The sequence below is a fragment of the Cricetulus griseus genome, chromosome 5, assembly GCF_003668045.3.
Source record: "Cricetulus griseus strain 17A/GY chromosome 5, alternate assembly CriGri-PICRH-1.0, whole genome shotgun sequence".
In the NCBI taxonomy this organism is placed as follows: Eukaryota; Metazoa; Chordata; class Mammalia; order Rodentia; family Cricetidae; genus Cricetulus; species Cricetulus griseus.
In genome coordinates this window covers 108,962,792-108,985,780 of record NC_048598.1, presented here as the reverse complement: position 1 = coordinate 108,985,780, position 22,989 = coordinate 108,962,792, and the positions used below count along the sequence as shown (strand labels likewise).

The 22,989-nt window shown below is 33.8% G+C and overlaps 1 long non-coding RNA gene across 1 annotated transcript in view; it reads left to right on the top strand.

Moving 5' to 3' along the window:
- Positions 1-6,047: 6,047 nt before the first annotated feature.
- The window catches only part of LOC118239022, a 30,112-nt gene continuing 13,170 nt past the window's right edge, over positions 6,048-22,989 (top strand). The window contains exon 1 of the long non-coding RNA XR_004770371.1: positions 6,048-6,106. This is a non-coding gene — a long non-coding RNA (uncharacterized LOC118239022). The remainder of the gene's footprint in view (positions 6,107-22,989) is intronic.

Sequence of the window (22,989 nt, the reverse complement as noted above, 5' to 3'; positions counted from 1 at the left end):
AATGGGCTCCCAAAGTCCACTCTTATACATGGGATAAATACTGATCCACTATCAGGGGCCACATAGCTTTCCCAGGCATCCCATGTTGTGGGGGATCTGTATCAGTCCTATGCTGTTTCCCATCTATCAGTCTGTGGTCCATGAGCTACCCCTTCTTTAGGCCATCTGTTTCTGTGGGTTTCTCCAGCCTGATCTTGACCCCTTTGCTCATCACTCTTCCCTCTGCAACTAGATTCCAGGAGTTCTGCTCAGTGTTTAGCTTTTGGTATCTGCTTCTGCTTCCATCAGCCACTGGTTCCAGGATGGCATATAAGGTAGTCATCAATCTCATTATTAAGAGAGGGCATTTAAGGTAGCCTTTCCACTATTGCTTCATTTTTAGTTGGGATCATCCTTGCAGATCTGGACATTTCCCTATTGCCTGATTTCTCTTTAAATCTATAATGACTCCTTCTATTATGGTATCTCTTTTCTTGCTCTCCTCTATTATTCCCCTGATCAAACTTCCTGCTCCATCATGTCCTCCTCTTGACTCCTCTCCTTCTCTTTTCTTCTAACTCCCTCTCCCATGCTCCCAATTAGCTCAGGAGAACGTGTCCCTGTCCTCTTCTCTGGGGAACCATGTATGTCTCCTTAGGGCCCTCCTTGTTTCCTAGCTTCTCTGGCAGTGTGGATTGTAGGCAGATAATCCTTTGCTCTATGTCTAAAATCCATATGAGTGAGTATATACCATGTTTGTTTCTATAATACATTCTTTTGTCATCTCTTGAATGAGATTGCCAAAGCTCTAGGGCAAAATAAACTTTTTTCTTATGATAAGTAGATTTATGTCAGGTATTTGTTACTTGGGAAAGTTCACTAATGCACTCAGTGAATGACAATGATATTTATGGCATTGGGTCAATCATGTTTTGCTAGAGAAAACAGAGTTCAGTGTTGACAGGTTAAGTTTGAGATACATAGCAGATTTGTAGTGCAATATAAATCTAGAATTGAAGAGAAAGATGAAGATGGATATATAAATGTGAAGGCTGTATGCATAGGCATCCTGTGAAAATCCATAGGATTATCCGATGTCAAACAGACTTGAGTCTAGTTGGAAAAACACTGGAAGTATGATTCTAGGGGATCTTTATGTGGAAAAAAATGACGTATAAGTGTCTGAAACAAGAGTCCATTGAGAGTGCAGGAATCCTAGAGATGGTTTTCTGTTTCCCAAGGAAATAAATGAGCAAATGTAGGTGAAAGTAGAAGAGTCTACTGAATGACACTTTCTTAATAGTTTCTATCCTCCCTTACGTTTCCGACATTTCCCTTCTTATTACAGAGTTTCCATGGCTGTGAAAACTTGTGGTAGACTCTCTGAGCTATGCCAAATTGAATTTCTAACCTGGTCCAAGTCTTCTAATAAATTTATCTGATAACATCTTATCAATACTAACATGAACATAAGATATTGAACAACTGGTAATTCTACTTTATCTCCTTCTTCCTCAGTGCACAATAACATTTTTATAACTAGTCTTAAGGAATTCCAATGAGATGATACATTAGAAAGATCTTGGGATATGTATAAACCTCATTGTCAAAGCTAGGGTTTCACACTAATTTTCTATGAAAAGCCAGGGGTAGTGAGGAAAGATGAAGAAATGGAAATGATAAGGTTTGCTTTGTTGCTTTTTTATTTAAAATGTGTCACTGACTGTGCTTAATTTCTGTTCCTCTACCTCAACATGAGTTTTCAACTTTGCTACTCATAAGTTTAAGTCTTATAAAGTGCTTCCTGCTGAAATGCCATGCTGACTGGAATTCAGCAGCAAATAAATATTGCTGTCCTCACTAATTTGAAACAGTATGAGTTTTAAACCTCTAGCTGTGGGAGATTTATTAAGATTACAGTTTTCATCGCCATCCCTTCAGTCCATCATGTTAGGTCAAAGCTGTGTAAACTCTTTTTTTTTAAACTGGCAGCAATTTCCATTCTTTAAGATTCTGCCTTCAGAGACAGTAACAATCCAAAAAGCAGAAGTCTGAAGTAAATGAAACACATATTCAGGAAGCCTTGTAAATATTTTAACCTGCCTTTGGATGGAATGAAGATTGTTGAATATTTAATTTAATTATAACTCTGTGATCATAAAGTAACTCTTCATAAAGAAAAATACATGCTTTCCATTCTTTAAATTATTATGCTTGCTTTTAAACTTGTACTTTTACACATTTAACTTTAAAATAAAATGGGTAATATTTATTGCATGAGACTCATTGGCTTCTCATAGATAATTAAATGGATAATAACTTAAAATATCCCTCCTTTGGTTCATTAATATTCATTAAATGTGTTCTAGAAGTTTTATAATGATTAGAAAAAGTAAAGAAATATGTCTGGTGAAGAATTCTGAAATATGTTGAGCAGTAGAGCTTATGCAAAGGGAATCAGGACTTGAAAGGGCCCCTGTCTTACTATACAGACTTATAAGTAAGCTCAAATGATGGTCAGTTTTTTTAACTGGTAGAAGCAGCATGTAAATAAAATATGAAAACTGGATCATTATGCAACAAAAATTATAAAAACTCTGATGAGGTTTTATCTAGAAGTCTGTAGTGAATATTTACCTCAAGCCAAGAAAAATCCCTTTTAATGAAAACTATTAATAATTTACCTAATAGCTGCTGTTATTTTCAGTTTGGAGATATCCAGTGAATCTACAGACCTGTTACAAATGTAAGTTTCATTTAAGAATATATACTTTTGGTGATATAAATGTGCATTTATAAATGGGATGTGAACTGGATTCCAACTAACTTGTAAAGGTAATATTTCATTTTTATACATGTTTCTGCATGTGTGTTGTGTGAGAAAACACACATACATGTATATACTATGGAGGATAGACAACAGCAAGGGATGCACTGGTGCTGGAGTGATAGTGAGTAGGAGCACTGAATTTAATTTCAGTTAAACACTGGTGCTCTGAAATAGAAGCAAGAAGTTCTAACTGGGGGGCCATATCTCCATCCATTATGATGACAATTTAGTTGTTCAGTTTTGGTGACACAGTTACAAATCTATCAAGTTTACCTCATCCATGTATCCCTTTCCTCTGCAGTAGGGGTTTATTTTTTTTATTGTAATTGTTGAGCCATCTCTTGAATATAGGAAGAACACTAATCCCCTTTGTTACTGTAGAGGTAAGTTAACCACTTGATGTTTTTAAGCCTTCATTGTTGCCTCTGGAAAGTGATTAAAATGCTTCAAAGTTTATATGGGTAATACTCCTTCTACTGATTACACTTTTACTTGATCTCGTAAAGTATTCCAGAAACTCAATATATAAATAAAGTAGCATAGCTCTTTTTCTTTAAGTAAATGCTATGGCTTTCTTATGAACAGAGTCAGATACAGTCATGCTGAGCTATTTTGTTCAACCTTCAATTGCATGAGAATTCTAGTAGAGATTGGCTTTTTTTTTCCGGTTGCCCCCTCCCATGGAGTCAGTGTTCAAGGCTTGCAGTCTAATAGTCCCTCATTCTGTGGGCCTGCTCTTGATGACACTTGCTGGAGATTCCCCCTACTCACTGGAGCACTAACATAAGAAAATCTTTATTTCTCTTGTAGATAGAGTTTCTGTCCCACCTGTTCCAACAGCTGATTAGCCCGAAATAAACACATGAACAATTATATTAATTATAAATTATTTGGCTGATGTCTTAGGCTTCTTACTAGCTAGCTCTTTCTTAATTATTAAACCATAACTATCAATCTGTGTATTTCTACATGGCCATATCTTACCAGCGAATGCCCAGCACATCCTATCTTCCTGGTAGCTCAGTGTCTCTCTGGTTGCTTCTCTCTGTCTGCTTTCCTCTCCTCCAGATTCTCATCCTCTAGTAGCCCCATCTATACTACCTGCCCATCTGCTGGCCAATCAAAGTTTTACTCAATCAACCAATAAGAGAAACATACATATAGAAGGACATCCCCATCAGACTCTGATTCTCAAATGGACTCTTTAGTGCCTCCTCCCTTACTCACCCTTCCTTTCTCATGACCCCTCCCTACCTCCAGTCTTTTCTTCCCTATCCCTCTCTGACCCTCTCTGTCTCCATGTGCACTCCCTAATCCTCTCCAACCCTCCTCTTCTTTCATTCTTCCTCCACATGTCCTAATTCTGAAATGTTCTAACTGAACTCTCTTTACTCTGCTTTACTCCAAATGTTACTTTCGTAAACAGGACATAGGCCTTGTTTTGAGCTCCCATCTTTAAGAAGGAAATCACATCAGATACCTTTGAAACTTCACACCCAAACACACAGATGTTAAACTTTTTGCTGTGTTACTATGATGGCTATTATTTAAACAAAGGTGTATTCCAATAGACTGTCAGGTACTATGGAATCATGAAGAAAGACTTAAAGAAATGCTATTTATAGGTATATTACTAAGTCTCATGAGACCAGCATCTTGAGTCTTGTTTACAGCAGAAGATTAAGAATTCCAACTCTGACACAGTGGATTTAGGAAGACAGCAACCAATGGACCATACAAATCTTCTCAAATAGTAGCCTTCATGTGAAAAAAAATTGTGTTTTCATTTCTTTTTTTATTCAGTGACCCTTATTGTCTCTAAATGTGCAACAGCCTATGTGAGAATATAAAAAAATCGTTGACACAATAATTAAAATGTGTGCACATGTAATTTTATAGGGTGATGTTTTAATTAAATTTTAAATTATAATACAATAAAGAAGATTTTTACATTAAAATTAGTATTTTGAAATAATTTTAGTATGATTTCTTTACCTGTTTCTAAGCTCAAATGTATTAGATGATTTCTGTAAAGTATTGGAAAACATTTTCTATCCATTCAGCTTACAATTGTCAGTATTCTAAAAAATGGTTTGAAATAGCCAAGAGGATTTTTTCATCTCTTTATTTATTAATAATCCTTGAAGAAAAAAGTATTTCATATTATATGTATATTATACTTGCAACTACAGCAATGAATTTCTCTGTTGCATATATGCTGTAAGTTATTGAATGATGCTTGTTTCATATTTATATTTTTACACAATGTAGGCTATTTATGGAAAATAAGTTTAGATAATGCTGCACTTTGAAAATTGTATCATTTTTCAGAGGTAAAAGTCTCTCTGCTACTAAATCTGATCAAGGATGTAATAAAAGCTTTCTTGTTATCCTACAGTTTAATATTTCCTTGTGTGTGTGTGACTGTGTGCATGTCTCTGTGTGTAAATATATGCCATGTGTATGCTGGCATACACAAAGAGGACATCAGGTCTCATGGTTTTGGAGATACTACTGAAACAACACCAGGTGTTCCTACCTGCTCAGCCATCTTTTCTGCATTTCTGTTGTTTTGGAGGTAAAAAATATCTTAGTCTGTAACTGAAAGTTTAGAGAAAAATAACTAAACTCTACCAAACACACCACAATGCATGGAATTTTCACTAAGCATATTTTATTTGCTAAATTACCATGAGTCAAGGTCAGATAGGAATAAGTAACAAATATTTCATCTATATTGACATTTTTTGGCATTATTTTTTGGTAAATTAATTTATGTGTCACTGAATTTTTCTCATATACTTAATTTCATCTTTCATTTTCATGTTATTTGAATTAGCTCCATCTTTTAACCAATTATTGGCAAACTAATTAATTGGGCAGAACTTTGTAATGCATTTCTTTTTAAATATCTCATAAACATATAGTGATATAACTATTAAAATTATTTCTGTGTCTTCATAATTTCTAAATTTATGTACATTTTAGATTTTCCCCAGTTAAATTTTAAGATTGATTTTATTCTTATTTATGTGTGATTGGGGAAGTGCTTCTGTGTATGTGTCTGTCTTATTGGATGATAAATTAAGTACTGTTTGGCCAATGAAGCAGCAAGTTAGGAGGGACTAGGAGTCAAGGAGGATTCTGGGAAATGTAGTAAAGAAGTAGTGATCCACAGGAAGTGACATAGCAGGGAGACTCATATATAAACAAGGGCAAGAAGGGAGTGGACCCTTCTCTCTTCCTCCAGAGTCACCATGTGATCCCGGGATGCCAAAAGAAGGCATCCTAAATAAGGTAAGTCTTATAAAATATACAGATTTATGATAGTTAAGACTGAGCTAACAGGTGAGAAATCCTAGCCATTGGCCAAGTAGCCTTTGTACCTAATAGAAGTCTCTGTATATTATTTGGGGCCCTAAGGCAGAAAGCAGAACTCAATCAGGTGGTAGAAAGATTTATCATGACATAGGTATTGGAAAAGAGAGTTAGAGAATCAAGGAGAATGTATCACATGTGTAAGTGTGGGGGACAAAACATGGCATCAATTACCCTGGAGAAAGAGTTAGAGGCAATTGAGATTTTCATGGTGCCTACAAGAGGTGATACCTGGGTGTTCTGGAAATGGCAGGTGTCCCAAACCACTAAGATCACCACCCCAGTACTTTGGTGGATGCTGTACTTACTAATGGTTACTAAAATGTTAAACTTACATCTTGCTTATCAACATGCAAATTAATTTCATTTTAGTTACTTTACATTTGCATTATATAACATAAATATCATACATTTCTATACATATATATGATACATACACACGCACACATATTTATATAACAAATCCTTTAAGGTTTTTCTCAAAGCTTATTAATAAGAACTGATGCTTTGTATCACAAGTTTAGCCTCCTCTGTAGATATGGAGTTTTAGCTTACATCTCTTAGTGATACTTTCTTTGCTTTTTTCTTGTTTCCTAGGGTGTCCCCATGATTGCCCTGAATTTCATTTACTCCATGCTGAGTAGAACCATTCTCTCTTTTTTTTCTAATTTAGGGTTTCTAGCTTTTCACTTATAATTCACATTTGTTCCAAACAATAATCTCCCAAATACTTGTAGATGGCAGAGGATATAGCTCACTGAAGTACTTGGAAGAATTATAGTTTTGATGTATTTTTAGTTCTCTAAGAATTAATAATATGCTGTTTTATAAATAATTTTCTTTTCATATTGTATGAAATTAATAGAGAACCGGTATTGTCAGGCACAGGTTGATGTCTTAAATGTCATTCAAATACTCAAGGACTCTTCACTTACTTGTGTTACTAATGGGAGGCAGTAGTACTATAAGAGATGGAGATTAAGGAAAATGTAGGCACTGGAGCATGCCCTTGGAGTGAAATGTGCATGGTCAGGCATCTTTTATTTCTCTCCATATGCTTCCAACCTTTCAAGAAGCAAATAGCTCTCCTTTGAAACATAGCCCCACTCATAAAAACAGCAGACCCATTGACTGTAGACAATGAATCTCTATGCAAAAAACATATTTCTTTCTCATAAATTGAGTTTTTCTGGCATTTTTAATCATAGTACTGGAAAACAGGTATTATGAATATGGTATAAATGAAGACTGTCTCTTAATATTTGAAATAGCATGTACAGAAAATCTGAGGTTTCCAAGGAACTTGTCAGTGATACTGTTACTTTCATTGCTCTAAATGTGCTAAATTGTTTGTGAAGATGCAAACTCCTCTGATTCCTTGTAAGTCCTCATACTTACATACCAAAAGTCCTAGTTTCTTGAATAAAATGCAAAGGATGACTAGTACTAGGAATCTCAAGAACATGCCACATGTTACAATTATCTATAAGTTTCCTTCACAATCCACTTAAAGGTTGAGTGAAGTGCCAAGGAAAGTAAGCTTATAAAAGAGAAAAGTAAATTTATCTAGAATCCTTTAATGTCAAAACAAGTATTAGTTTTTCCAACACACAATAGACAAATTATAAATTTATTAATTAGATTTTTAAACCATGAACTGTTTGAATTAGCACATTTAAGATTTTTGTATGACTATTTTTAACTATTCTTAACTATACTTGAACAAATGTGATATTTGAGATATACACATGGAAAGACAAAATTTATCATCACATAACAATTCTGGATGACTGAAAAAAATAGCTAGGGACTTTATTTTCACCTAACTTAAACAAATACAAATGAGGATAAAGTATCAGTATAATTCATGTCTATATCATATTACTCTTTGTAAATATTTTACCATTAATTTTATCAATAGTGTTTGCTATAGTTTGTTTATTTTAATTTCCCATAACATGAATTAGTAATTAATTAAATACTAACCATTGGTCATACTGAAATATATAAAATAAAAATATCCTTGTCTCCATGGTGATTATCTAAAGTACTTATAGACAAAAATAGTATTGGGAAAGTTTAAACTATGAAATAATGATACAAAGTCATCACACTACAGCATACAGCTTTGAGCAAGTGTCTAATAGCACTGAAGAAAAAGAAGAAACTAGTTCTAAAAACATTGTGTTGAAAAAAATCTTTAGTCAGAGGGACAGTAGGAGAAAGTCCTTACACTGGAATTAGTTTGACATATTGATAGAAAGCAATATCATGGACTATAATAAGGCACAGCAGAATGATAAAAAGCAAGATACAGATAATTTTATTGATTAATTAATTATATTTTTAAGACAGAGTTTTATGCAATCCAAACTGACCTCAAATTCTCTATGATGTCAAGGAAAATAGAATCATTGATTCTCCAACCTCTACATCTGATGTGCTGGAATTATAGACATGTTCCACTTTCTACTATGTCTGAATCAAGATGTAAAATTTAGAGGAAAATATGTTTCACAACTTATTGGCACTAATAGGCTATATCCAGAAGTTGCTGTTTTATTAAATGCAAATTTGTATTGTTAAACACTTTAAGCTGAATAGATTTTATATTATGCATACCATACTGGTTTAAATGTAGAAATCTTATTGTGTGATGTATGACATAAACTGTAGTTAGATCCAAATATTCCATTTATCATATTTCTTATACTTAAATGGAGACCCTTCACTGATGCACATAGGCTTAGTTAAAATAAATCCCTAAGCAAAGCTCTAGTAATTCCCTTCCCTTATGTGAAAGTGACAGATACTGAGTATTTCAAACTTCTACAAAATTCAAGTTTATTATTCACATACTAAACTACCATACACAGTAGTGCCCACACAAATCTGTGTGAGACAAACTGCAAATCACCTTAGTATGATTTTTCTTCACCGCTGAAATCAATGGGATACACAAGATAATTTAATTTATAAAACAACCAAACACTATGAATAATACACTGATAAAACCAATGAGTAACAAGGAGATTGAAATTAATGCCATATGCTCTGATACGTAGTGATTTGTGTTTTGTGTCATTCTCTATAAAGTATCAGGATTTATAAAGAGATCAAAGAGTGTTCCAGGAAATATTCTTAGTATTCTTGTTTTTAGAAGCAATAGGGGGAAATAGGATAATTATAAAAATATGTGTGATGAAAACAATATTATCTTCAGCATACTTTCATAAGTGTATTGAAAATAAAGCGAATGGAATTAATCTATATTTTATAGATGAAGAAGAAAAAAACTAATGGGTATTTGGATTAGATTGATAAAAGTCTCTGTGGGATTCTGTTTTTATAAATTTCTTATTGGAATCTCACACACATCTCAACTCTTCCTTCTATTCTGACCTGATTTTAAAAAGATCTAGAAGCCAGGAAACTCAGAGATCCCTGAGCCAAATGACTGGCATATTGGATGGAAAACTCTTGTTCCAGAATGAAAGGATTGGGATGTGTGGCTTACTCTGACTTTGCTGAGGAGGCTACAGGGCTTTACATGAGGCAAGATTTTACCCATTGAAATGTGAAGTAGTTGAGGCTGAGGCCTTAGATATCAGAGATTTCTGAACTCCATTACATCTGAAATGCTAGCGGCCCTCCTCTGTTCCTTCTATCTTGTTATTTGCCAGCAGTTTCTTAAGCCTTTAATTTTCCATATTAAAACTCTACTTTTCATGGAAATACAAAGACTTTTTTCAATTTTTATTTATCAAAATGTAACATACAACCACTATAAAATACACCACCTCAGTAGTCAGATGGCAAAAGACCTGAGAGAATTAAGGGTACCCTCTATTATCCTTGATGTATAATTGGCAGAACTAAATTAAACCTAGTTAATAATCCAGGATCATAATTTATGTTTTATCAAAGAACTCATCTCTTAGACTCTTAATACTCTTATCAACAAAAGGAAATTCCTAAGAATTCCCTTGTTATCATTTCAGTTTTCTTGAGCCTGAAGAGAAATTTTGCTCATAAAGAAAATGTCACCCACTGAGGCATTTACTCAGTACATTGTTCTACTTCCATGTCTTTTTCATCTGATTGACACTTAAATATAGTTACAAAATCAGATTTCATGATTTGAAACTCCTTGAATCTGACAGTCCAACTTAAAGGTAAATGATACTACTGTGCTGAACTGCTGTTTTCAATGCAATAACACCACAGTAGAGAAGGTGACAGTAGACTTTATTAAAGAAGTGAGGGAAAACATTGAAAGCTATGATTTTTGAGTAGAAAATATTTCATCAGACTAAAGAACATTAGGAAAATGCCTAAAGTAAGCAAACTTTTACAGATGTGGGTAAGTTATTTTTTCCTAAAAATGTAATGTGCTCTAAAATCCTGGAAACATTTTTTCTATAAATGCAGAGAAGCATTTTACTACATTCAACATACCTTTGTGATTATACTCTAGACAAAATTACTGATAGACAGAACACGTCTCAGTGTGAAAAATAATATTTCACCTAAAATCTGGAAGAGAAAGAAGGATGCTCATTCTTATTCAATATAGCATTTAAGCCCCTTCTTTATACAGTTTTAAATACATTATATTTAGAACATAGTTACTTTTTCCCCAAATGAAACTTTCTTCATTTAATGAAATAAACTAGTTTTCTTCTTCATATCCAAGAATGTCTTTTTCATTTATAGAACAGCCAAGTAATACATTATGAATTGACTATCAGAAGGTTAGAAAAAAAACTGAGTAGTGAAGGCAAAAATCAGACAAAAATTAGAAATAAAGAGGCTGCATGAGTGAGTCTTATACAGGAAGGAAATGCAGGGTGTTTCATTTATAGTTATTGTATATTTTTATTCTTGTACTCCTATTTTATTGAGTTACAAACTTGCTTTCATTCCAGACTCTCAGTTAAATGATGAAACCTTAAAAGGAAGAAGATAATATTTAAATGTATAGCTAGCTGTCCATTTGAAGACAGAAGCATAGTGTGAGCAGTGCAATGTGCCTTAATAAATGAATAAATTCATAAATAGTTGAAGTTATAAAATTTATGCTGACAATTGTTATTTATTTATATTAGGTCAAAAGTTTACCAAGCTTTCTTATGAAGGACAAAAGTGTAGTTACATATTTAAACTTCTTGTATTGAATACAAAGTGTATTCTCTTACTTGGGCTGTCTTGATATAATACCACCCACAGAAAATCTGGATTAAAAGATAGGGTTTTATTTCTTAATACTATGCAGGATGATAGTTGCCACTTATAAGTGTGGCTTGTGATAGGTCTCTTCATGTGCTGTTGTTTCTCACTGAATGTCCACAAAGTAAGGTCACGCATTGCTGTTTCTTAGTATTCATATATGAAAATTGTCTGATTCTGGTTAGTTACTGACCAGCATGACAACAATTACATTTCTTAAGTACAAAATAGTCCTGTACAGTCACATAGGGTTATAAAACTTCACAACATGTACCCCAAACAAAACTATAGAAGAACAAGTCAGCAAGCAAATCAAATCTGACTAGCTATTATAGTTGGATTATAATTAATATATAATTTTCCAAATAATCATTAATGTGTCTATAATTTGTAGACAGAATATTATTTAACAAGGTCAGAAGGATTGGAAAGTAAATGTCACTTTGTAATAGTATTAGTCAATATTTTATATTACACTTTTATTTACTGTATTTATAAATAAGTACAGCATTTTGTTTATCAGATGTTTGATGCAGTTGCTTTCTCCATTAAAAAACAAATTAGCAAGTAGTGAGGAATATAGCAACCCGAGCCATGAGGAGAATAAAGGGAAAGCATGGAGCATTTGTGCTCAGTCTGGGTATATAACAAAACATATCTAAATGACTACATTGATATAAAAATAAATAAACTAAAGGCATTAGTAATTGCATGCTATGACACTATTCTCTGGAGAAATGATACATTACTTAGCATAGGCACAAAAGAAAAGCCGTTCAGACCTATGCATATAGTCGAATTTTATACTTGTACTTACAAATTATAGACAAGGAACAAAATCAATGAATATAGTACTTGAAATGGTGAAAATTAAGCCTCAAGTAAATAGAGAATTAATCTTAATTGATAATTGGAAACACAAAATACAGATTATAAATATCAACTAACATTATTGCTACAAATGCAAAAGACTTTCTTGTAAAAAATGTGTATTCATACATACATGTTATAACCAAGGAAAATGACATTCTAAACTAAATGCCAAGACATACTGAAAACTTAAAAGTTTTGCCCTTTGAAGTGTTTTTAGCTAGTCCTGGAAAGAAATCATATAAATTACAAATTATTGTCACAGACTGAATAATATCTCCTAAAGATATCAATTCCAACTTATGGTATCTATAAGCAAAAAACTATATGACAACGGCATTGAGAAATGTATAAGGATCTTGAATTTGGTATTATATTATATTATATTATATTATATTATATTATATTATATTATATTGTAAGTATAGGCTTCCTCTACAGCCACATGTTCTGGATACTTGGTTCTCCATTTAATGGTGATAGTTTTGAGGCCTGGGTATTTCCAAAAGGAGAACTAGCTTAAGGGTGTAGGTAGCCAAGTGCTATCTTTTAAGGCTATACATAGTCTCTCTGGTTTGTGCAATTATATGGTATGGTCACTGCACCACACATTTTTATGTATTCCTCACCATAAAAGATTAAAATCAGGAACCAAAACAATTCTTTCTTTCTGTTAGTTGTCCTTTTCTGGTATTTTGACACAACAACCTAAAAAATGAACCCTAAATGCTATCCTAATATTTTCATGTAAAAATGGATGAAACTATCATGTATAAATACATGATTTCATATGTACAGAAAACAAAGATATATAGGTAGAGGAGAGAAATATTTGAAGATGCCTTAATGAATTCAATAATATGACAACAAGACAAATAATATCAGTGGTTACTAGATGATGAAAAGACAATACACGTGTCCCCTCCCAGACACTTCTGGGTCATCCTGATCACATCTATAATTTAAGTGTGGAAAATGATAGAAATTATAGACTATAGTCCCTCAAATGTAAATGAATAAATTTATTTTGTTTTCAGTTAACTAGTTTGGGGTAATTATTTACATCACAAAATAACACTGCTCAATTCAGAGAAAAACAATTCTAGTACTATATAGTATGTGTATTAGATTGTTTTATGTTAAATTGAAACAAGTTAGGGTAGTTTTGGAAGAACAAACCTTAATGTTAGAAAATTCACCTACCAAATAGATCTGGGCACATGTGTGTAGTACATTTTTGATTGGTTACTAATGCTTCATGCGTTCCTAATGCAGAGAGAGAAGTATCAATGAAGTGAAGCTTTAAATTCTCAAAACCCTCTCCCAGTAATGCATTTTCTACAACACAGGCACATTGAAATAAACCTCCCCAAATACCCCACTGATTTGGAAAAATGTACAAATGCCTGTGTTTATGGGAGTTGTTTTCATTCAAACCACCAAAATGTTTCAACAAAAATGTCATGAAATCCATCACTTTGCACGCTAACAGTTAAAGAAAAATATTTTAAAAATACATTCATAATTAAGAAAAAGTTTTAAAACTCCAATCAAATCAAGGGCCAAACTTATGAAAATTATTCAATGTTTCCTATATTCATTTAATTAGTTATTACTTTATATATGGTGGCTATTTGAATTGAATTTTAGGTGTCAAAAATCCACAATTACAGTTAAAGAAACAAATACAATGTAACTTATTATAATTATGAAAAGAAATTAAACATCATCTTTCATTGTTTCCAGTTTTTAAGAAAATGAACATGAGTCTTAGGGAAATGTAATGCCTCATCCTGATTCTCAGAGGAATTAAAATATTAGAGGAAAAGTTATCAACCTTCCAAGTAGCTGGAATGCAACATTTTTACCTACTTGTAGGAACATTGTTTCAGAATACAAATCAACTGTATTTTGGGGAATGTTTGAGTCATTTCAATATTGGAAACTCCAAGAATCGTGTGTGTGTGTGTGTGTGTGTGTGTGTGTGTGTGTGTGTGTGTGTGTGTGTGTGTAAATGTATATACATATATTTATATCATATATATTATATAATGGATTATATATGCTAGATTATATATACTAGAATATATATATATATATATAGAGAGAGAGAGAGAGGGGGAGAGAGAGAGGGAGAAAGGGAGGGAGAAAGGGAAAAAGAGAGAGAGAGAGACTCATTCCATAAGATCTGTGACTCTAGAGAATCCTGACTAATATATTATGGCTTCTGTGTCTATATTTCTTTCTTGAGCTTTTTTTCTTTGTCTCTTTCTCTGTTTAATTGTTTTTGCTCTATTGTGGTTTGTTTCTAATTTAATTATTTTTAATTTTTTAGATGCCTGTTTGTTGCTAAGGGAAAAGAATCACAAAACTTTTGAATACCTTAGACAAACAATTCAATGCAACAGGTGATTTACATACATAGAATAAGGAAGATATATAGATTATGAGCAACAATCTAGGGAACCTAGCACATAAACAAAAGCATGACAATGTGAAATGGGTTCTGATTTGAAAGAAAGTTCTGGAACTGGCTCTACTCTGTTTCTCTAGCCTTTAGCATAGATGAAGCCCAAAGTTTAGTCTCTTGTTAGCAACTATTGATAGAAAATCTCCAGTTTTACTGGACTGTAGAAGCCAAGGATGTCAATATCAGAACCACAAACCACAAAACTGAAGAGCTAGGGGAGACTTGAGGAAGGCATAATATCTGTGAATTCAGACTTGGAGGGTTGGGAAACACACATGGTGCCACAAAGCATGAAACCAACAAGATGATTTGCTGATGCTTGTCTGGCTGCATAGTGTGAGCAGGAATGTGTTCATCAGATGATACCAGATTTGGGACTTTCCACTACAAAACACTCCTGATGTCCATGAAACAATCCAAGCCACTGGGCAAATGAGAAATTCCAATATGGCCTAAGAAGATGAATAACAATGCTCAAACTTGCAGCTAGGGCATCCATTCAACTGTTTGCTTTCACTCCAATCAATATATTATATAAATATTATTTTATATTATTAAGAAGCTAAATAAGCCAGCAGATAAGTACAAATTTTAAAAACACAATGCACATTTTATGCTTTATTTATAATTTTTAATTATTATTTAAATTATCTAACCAAGAACATGTTCCATTTGGGGTGATGCTTATTCTCTATCTCCACTCTCTCTCTTATATCCCTCTCCCTTTCTTTCCCAAATACTCTTATATCAGTATTACCCTTTGTATGCCATTATGGTTTTCTTCCTTCTGAAAATGTAAAGAACTAAATTAGTGTGTTATGAGGAATTTTAAATTTCCCATGTAGCCTAATAGCAGAACAGACATGTCAGAGAACAGAATCTGTGAAAGTAAAGACACATACAAAGAATTATCCAACCTGAAATAAAACTAAAAAAGAGTAAACCACGAAACAATAGCAAAAACTATAAAATATGCTTCAACAGGAAGAGCAGAAGCTGTCTCCTCTGAAGAAGCATGAAGTGCCAGAGCCTGCTCTACAGATCTCTTCTTTTCAAAGAGACAGAAACAGTCTTTAAGTGTGGTAGAAATTGCTAAATACTGCCTAGGAGAAAGAGAGGTTTGTAAATTTGATGATTTGCATCTTGATATGGTTTTGAATTTTTACAAACTTCTTAATTTCTCAACAACTAGAAAATAAAATCTAAAACTAATTCTAATTTTTCTTGGAGTTCTGTTTTTCTCAAAATAGAAGTTATAAATAAATTTTAAGCTCTAGGTAATGATACATTTAGACACACTTATTTTGACATGAAATAAAGCCAATACATTTTAGATGCACACACTTGTGGAGAAATAAGTAGATGGATAATAAATCTCAGTGGTTGAATTAAAGTAATGGGAATATGAACACTCCCAGAAAGTACTGATAACTCTATTGTATGACTTAATTTTCTTGTAAGTATATGTTTAGTGAATAAAAGTAACAGGGATTATCAATTTTCTGTAAACATTTTATGTGGGTTAAAAGCCAAAATACAAAAGAGAAAATGTATTATACGACATTAGCTAAGAATACATGGGAAAGAAGCCAGAGTCCATGAAAAGGGATGATCACAGAAATGGGGAATAGACATAATAAAGTGAAGTTTTAAAATTCTCTATAATGTCTGACAATGGCAATTTTGATTAGGTCAACTCTGCACAATAAATAGCAAATAGTTTTAAGCCAATTCAAAATTAGCATTGAGAAACTAAACAGCACACATCCTACAACAAACAGAAGGTAAAACAAGATGTTAGTCTTGGTGTGGCTTGAAATGAACTGTCACATAAAAGCTTATTATCTACTCTGTTCCTATTTTGCTTCTGAACACTTAACTTCATATGTATGTTCTATATTTAATCAATAACTCAAAGGTTGCATGGTTTCACTGACAATGTCAGAAAACTTTCATGCATGTCTGGTGCTTCTGAATTTTGTTTAATTGGTGTGTGTGTGTGTGTGTGTGTGTGTGTGTGTGTGTGTGTGTGTGTGTGTGTGTGTTGACCAGAGGACAACTTCAGTTGTTTGCTTCTACCATGTTGTTTCTGGGGATCTATTTCAAGCACTCATGCTTGGTGGCTTTTCCTCACTGAGCTATCTTGTCTAATTTCCATTGTGAGATCTTGCAATAACATAACTTCCTTGTTTTCAATGTCCTTGTTTGTAAAGAAGGAGGAAGATGATAGACATTTTATAAGCTGTATCCTTTCTGGAGAATAACTAGAAAAAACAATGGTCATATTTTAAAATACATTATTATTTAATTCTACAGGGTACCCACAGTTGGATTTGTGGGCAATGACTTTCCAAATATTTCTTGTTATTTGCAAAGTAGGACAAATGTACTCAGACTAGTGTACTTGTGATTCACCAAAACTAATAATAGAGAATGATAGTTTGTTGTTAACTGTCAGATAATATTTCTCTCACAATGATTTTGTTTATAAAACTTTCAAGATCATTTCTCTCTGTGAATAGTATTCTCAGATCATCAAAAGCTTGACCTTTTAACTTCTGTCTGATTTGAACATACTTTGGAGAACTTCACAGACACTTGGTGTTAGCAGCTCATTAGACATAATTTTTTTCCTGCTTAATGTAAGTAGAACCCTTGTTACGATTCACCTGACAGATGTAGAACTCCCAAAGAGAGGCTTGTTAAACATCTAGCCAACTGGAACAATTTCAGATCCCACTTCAAATGCACCAATGAAACAAGCCTTTATTTCAACAAGAAGGTCAGAGCATTTGTTAGCAGTCACTGTCACTAGGGTTTTGGAACAATCTCCCTGCCAAAACTAACTCATTCTGTCCCAGACTGCAGCAATCCTCCTACATTTCCTTCTTTCTCATATTAATCTTTTGCATTTTTCTTAATTTAGTTTTAAACTGCAACACTCATTTTGAAAATGTGGAGCATTATACTCTCCCTGCCTCTGTCCAGGTGTTGGAAGAGTACTGACTTAAACCTGACAGCTAGCAATTTGTGCCAAGATTTTTATTGTTGCACTTTGGATTCTGTTTTTAAGGTGGTACATAGACCCTAAACCATCACTCATCTTCCATAGGCTTAGTGATCTTTAAGCCTATCTTTGAAAGCATACTCTTTGTGGCCATGGGCTAAAAAAGAGGCTTTGCTTCTCAATTGATACTATTGTAAGGGTAATAATTTCATTCCCTTTTGCTTCCCAGAGGAATTGTAAATCCAATTGATAATGGAACAACCCTCTGTGATCTGATAAAATGTACTGTGAAAGTACAATCATTTTTTGACACCTAAAAACTACTTACAAACTTCCAAGTCTGCTTAAAGTCTTCCAAACCATGAGGTCAGACAATTATTCATGAGGCCATTGTGGCTTCTCTGATGTGGCTGCTCCCTGTGTTATTTGATTAAGAGGGTGGCCTGAGGACATATGTCTAACCTTAACAAGGAACAGTTATGGAGGACATGGACATAAATGATATTTTTTGAACAGCATACATAGTCCCTTTGTCCATTTTTCCCCTATAAGGTAGTCCTGTAAATGCTGATATTTCAAATCATTTTATCAGTAAAAACATTTATTCTGTTATTAGAGGTTACTGCTTAAAAGCAAATTTCTGCTGTATAATAAAGATTTATTGAGCTCTCTTACATCACATAGTAAATTCAATAACTGCCCCATTCACTTCTAAATATACATCTGAAGTACTTCTCTTGTTGCTATATCAAAACATCTGTTGAAATGAACTTTAGAGGATGATTGGTTTATTTACCACACACTTCCATGGTACTGTCCTTCATGGAGGAGATGTCATGGTAGGAGCAGCAAGAGATGGATGTTTACCTGTGTCTCTTGTCAGAACCTGGGGAGAGACAAATGCCTGGTCTTAGGCCACTTTCTTCCCCTGGAATGTTTACCCTTGCATTTATGTGAGTACTCCACACTCCATCAACCCAATATAGAATCCCCCTTAAAGGTGTGTGCCTATGTTTGTTTCCATTATTTTAAATGCCACCAATTTGAGAAGATTAGCCTTAACATTATCTGTTCTACAAACTCAGTTACAGACATCTAGGGAGAAGGCTATGAGAGAACAAGAGAGAGCAACAATCTACTTTCACTCTATGCAGTATCAATCATCATTTGGTTCTCCCTAAAGCTGGTAAAAGCAAGAGAAAAGAATCTTTTCTTTTCACATGAAGCACTCACTCATGTGACAATGACATCCTGCTGACTGTGTGACTTAGGATTTTTAGTCTTCCAAAGACTAGTGAAAGTAAGTTTTTTTTGATGTAGCATTGTGTGATAATTTGTTAAGAGACTCCCAAGGAATAAACAGAGCTCTATTTGTAACAAAAAGGCAGATAATCCTAGAGGAAAAACTTAGGGATGTACTAGAATGAGTTCAGAACAGCCCTTTATACAATACTTGAGATACAAATGCTTTCAAAGATGGCAGATTCTATAAAAAAGTTTCTAGGACTAGCACCTCTGTCTTTTACTCCTCTTTATTCTTATCATTTCTGTTGCTTCTCTGTTCTTGAGTAACCCAAGAATCACCATCTAGGCATAGTTAATATAGTTTTATATCCTGTTTTAAAAATGATCTTCTTTCTATATAATCATTTTGTATAACCATTATGAATTTCCTTAATATCACTGGTAGGTGAAAAATTCTTTGTTGGGTCCTTCATTATGAATTTGGGGAGAAAATAACATTGCATGACTCTTTAAATATTATTTTGCAATTTGATACAATATTTTTATAGTCATTCACTTCTCAAACTCCTATTTTCTGATCTACCCCAACTACATGTACTTTCTTGCTCTTGAAACAACAACAAAACAAACAAACAAACAAATGCACACAAATCAATAAATTTAATTTACTAGAACAAAACTTGTGGTCTATTTTGTTTTAGACAACTATTCCTGGGAATGTGGCTTGTCTCAGAATGTGGTTGAAATACTCAGTTTCATTCCATCAAAGAAAACTTATTTTCCTCCCAGTTGTCCTCAATTGCAAATCACTTTTTGACTCATGGTTGAAATTTATGCCCACTTCTTCTCTGTGATGAGATTATGTTTGGCTTGAAGTTGTTGGCAAAGGGAATGCCATAGACATCCTGTAAAAATTACAGGCTATTGTCAAGGCTATTGTTTATCCCACAATCTTCAGGTAAAACTCTGTTGCTGAATCCATTGTATACTTATGTCTTCAAACACACAAAGATCAAGCTCATGGTTAAGTAGATGCTTCATGCCTACCGACAAGCTGTATGTTTCTCTACATGCTACCAGAAGAGAAAAGTAGTACCACCACATGACATTTTGGAGCAACCACTTTTAGTATCCATCACATAATTCTGGTTAGGATATATTAACATATCAATAGAAATCAAATTCTAAAGTTTTCCATGCATAGTTTTCAATTTTTTGAGATATTTGTATATACCTGTATGTATGTGTCTTTATATGCATACATGTGTATGAATGTGCATACCTTGTGTAAGCACAAAGGTCACAAAAAGTCACCAGGTATCCCCTTTTATCACTCTTCATACAAATCTGTTCTGATGCAAGACTGTTTTGAACTTAGGAACTAGTTTTTTAGGACAGGCTGGAAGTTAGCAGCCCCTGCAATCCTCCAGTGACCCCAATAATGGGGCCTGGAGTTACAGAGCTCTGTAAGATGCCTACCTTTTTGTGTGGATGCTGGAATCTGAATGCTAACTTTCATGGTTGTACATCAAGTACTCCTAAATAATGGGCCTCTATCTAATCTGCTTTACACCTTTAAAATGACATAAGAATTATGCTCATGGTAACCTCACATTTTATCCATCTCTGCTTTCTCAGAATACATTAGCTCTCATCCTATATAGTTAACATGATACTATGCACAGACCTGATGGAGACCATGTCTGGTAGATTTTCAGTGATAGATATGTCAGGGATAAATTCAAGAAAGAAACTTTTGAGACTGAGAACACAGGTCAAATAATCTTTAAATAAATTCCTCAAAAAGGAATGAGGCTTTATTCTGACTCAATTAATTTATTTTTCATAGTTAATTTCAGCACATTTGTAATTTTATATAAATATAAACCCCATTTATTTTTCATGGCCAGAGGCTTACTTCTATTCTTGTCTCTCATCTCAATAAAATTAAGCACAGAATATTTTCTCCACTTTTCTCTTACTACACTTCACCCTTATTTGATAAAATCATTTACGTTATAGGTATTGGTGACATCTTGGCTGTGAAATGGCTCTTTCACATTTTTATATGTTTGTCCTTTGGTGTGACACTGAGTGTTCTGCACACTTGTTCCTCCTCAGTCTCTCACACATCTCTTTGCTCTTGCACAGACATATTTTTTGTAGAATAAATTCTTAAACACATTCCTTTGGGTGTACATATGGATTATGTATTGAATGAATCCTGAAGTGCTACAAATCTGTTCCTCATGTTCATAAGGAAACAATCCCTCGGCATGTCATGAGCTTTGTGTGTAGAGCTATTTGTTCCTGAGAATATGTTTTTCTCTAGAGATTTTATGTTGTCACAGCAGACTGACCTTGAACTCCAGACATCAACAGATAGTCCTGAATCTATTCATCAGTTCATTAGGGGTGTGTGTCTCCATGCCTGTGTCAAATATTCATATTCTTTAACTAATTAAAATTTGCATAGTTTTCAAGCTCCCTATACTGTTGTAGTTATCAATGAAAAGAAAAGGCACTTACCCAAATCTTTTAATTGATATGTTCTTTTTTCTTAGTGCAATTGGTTTAGAAAGACATCTTCTCATATATGTTTTCTTTTATCTATGCTCCTATTAATAATTACCTATATACCTTACAACTTCTTTCATGATAATTTGGCATTTATTTCTGATCTCTGTATCCCTGTAACTTTTGCTCTAATTTTAGTCTTTCTTATTATATTTGGTTTTAAGGGAAACTAATCTGTACTTAATGTTACCATATCCAATTTGTTTATCATTTTCATCCTGTACCTCATATATTGAATTCAGAGAGACCTTTGGGAACTGAACACATTCAAGAGCACTTTCTAACATGGTCTGGCCTGTATATGAGACCTCTAACCATGGAACCAGTATTTATCCCTAGTGCACAAATGGACTTCGGGAGCCCAATCCCCATGGAGGGATACTCTCTCAGCCCAGATACATGGAGGAGGCCTAGGCCCTCACCAAAATCATGACAGACTATAATGAACCCTCATGGAAGGCCTCAACTTCCTTAGGGAGTAGATAGAGGGTGGGATGGGAGTTCAGTGGGGGGCATGGGAGAATAGGAGAGAGAACTAGGATTGCTGTGTAAAATAAGACTGTTTCTAATCTAAATAAATAAATAATAGAACACCAAAAAAAGCACTTTCACACTATTGATAGTGTAAGTCCACTGAGAAACACTCACACACACACACACACACACACACACACACACACACACACACACACACATTTCTTCAGTATTGAGTTTCTTTAAATTTTTTCAAAAGCACTTTAATGTTAGTTACATTTCTCATTCTCCCTTTTGTACCCTGCCTTCCTATCCCCACCCTCATTAATCATCTCTGTTTCACTATCTTATTTCCTTTTACCCTTGCTAGAATCCCCTATCACTTAGTAATGGTCAGACCTCTGCAAGCATTACTAATGACAAATGCACGTTTATAGATTCAAATCTAAAATTAAAATTAATGAATTCATTATTGTTTGTTTTTCTGAGTCTGAATTACCTCATCAGTAATGATAGCTTCCAGATTCACACGTTTACCTGTGAATTTTGGTTTTCTTAAAAGCTGATTATTGTTGGATTCTGCAATTATACCACCAGCATATTTTAGTATCCATTCATCAGTTGATGGAAATCTAGGCTGTTTATATTTATTGGCTACTTGGAACAGAGTAACAATGAGAAGTCATGAGAAAGTATCCCCATGGTATGAGGCATTTATATTTATCATCAAAAGCGATACAGCAAAAACTTATCAAAGGTCTATTTCTTTTTTATCTTTTTTTTATTTGAATTAGAAACAAGATTGATTTACATGACAATCCCAGTTCCCTTCTCCCTCCCTTCCTTCCCTACCACCCCCAATGAAAACCCTACCTATCACATACCCTTTCTTCTATTCTTCACCTGACTCAACCTTTCTGCTCCCTCATG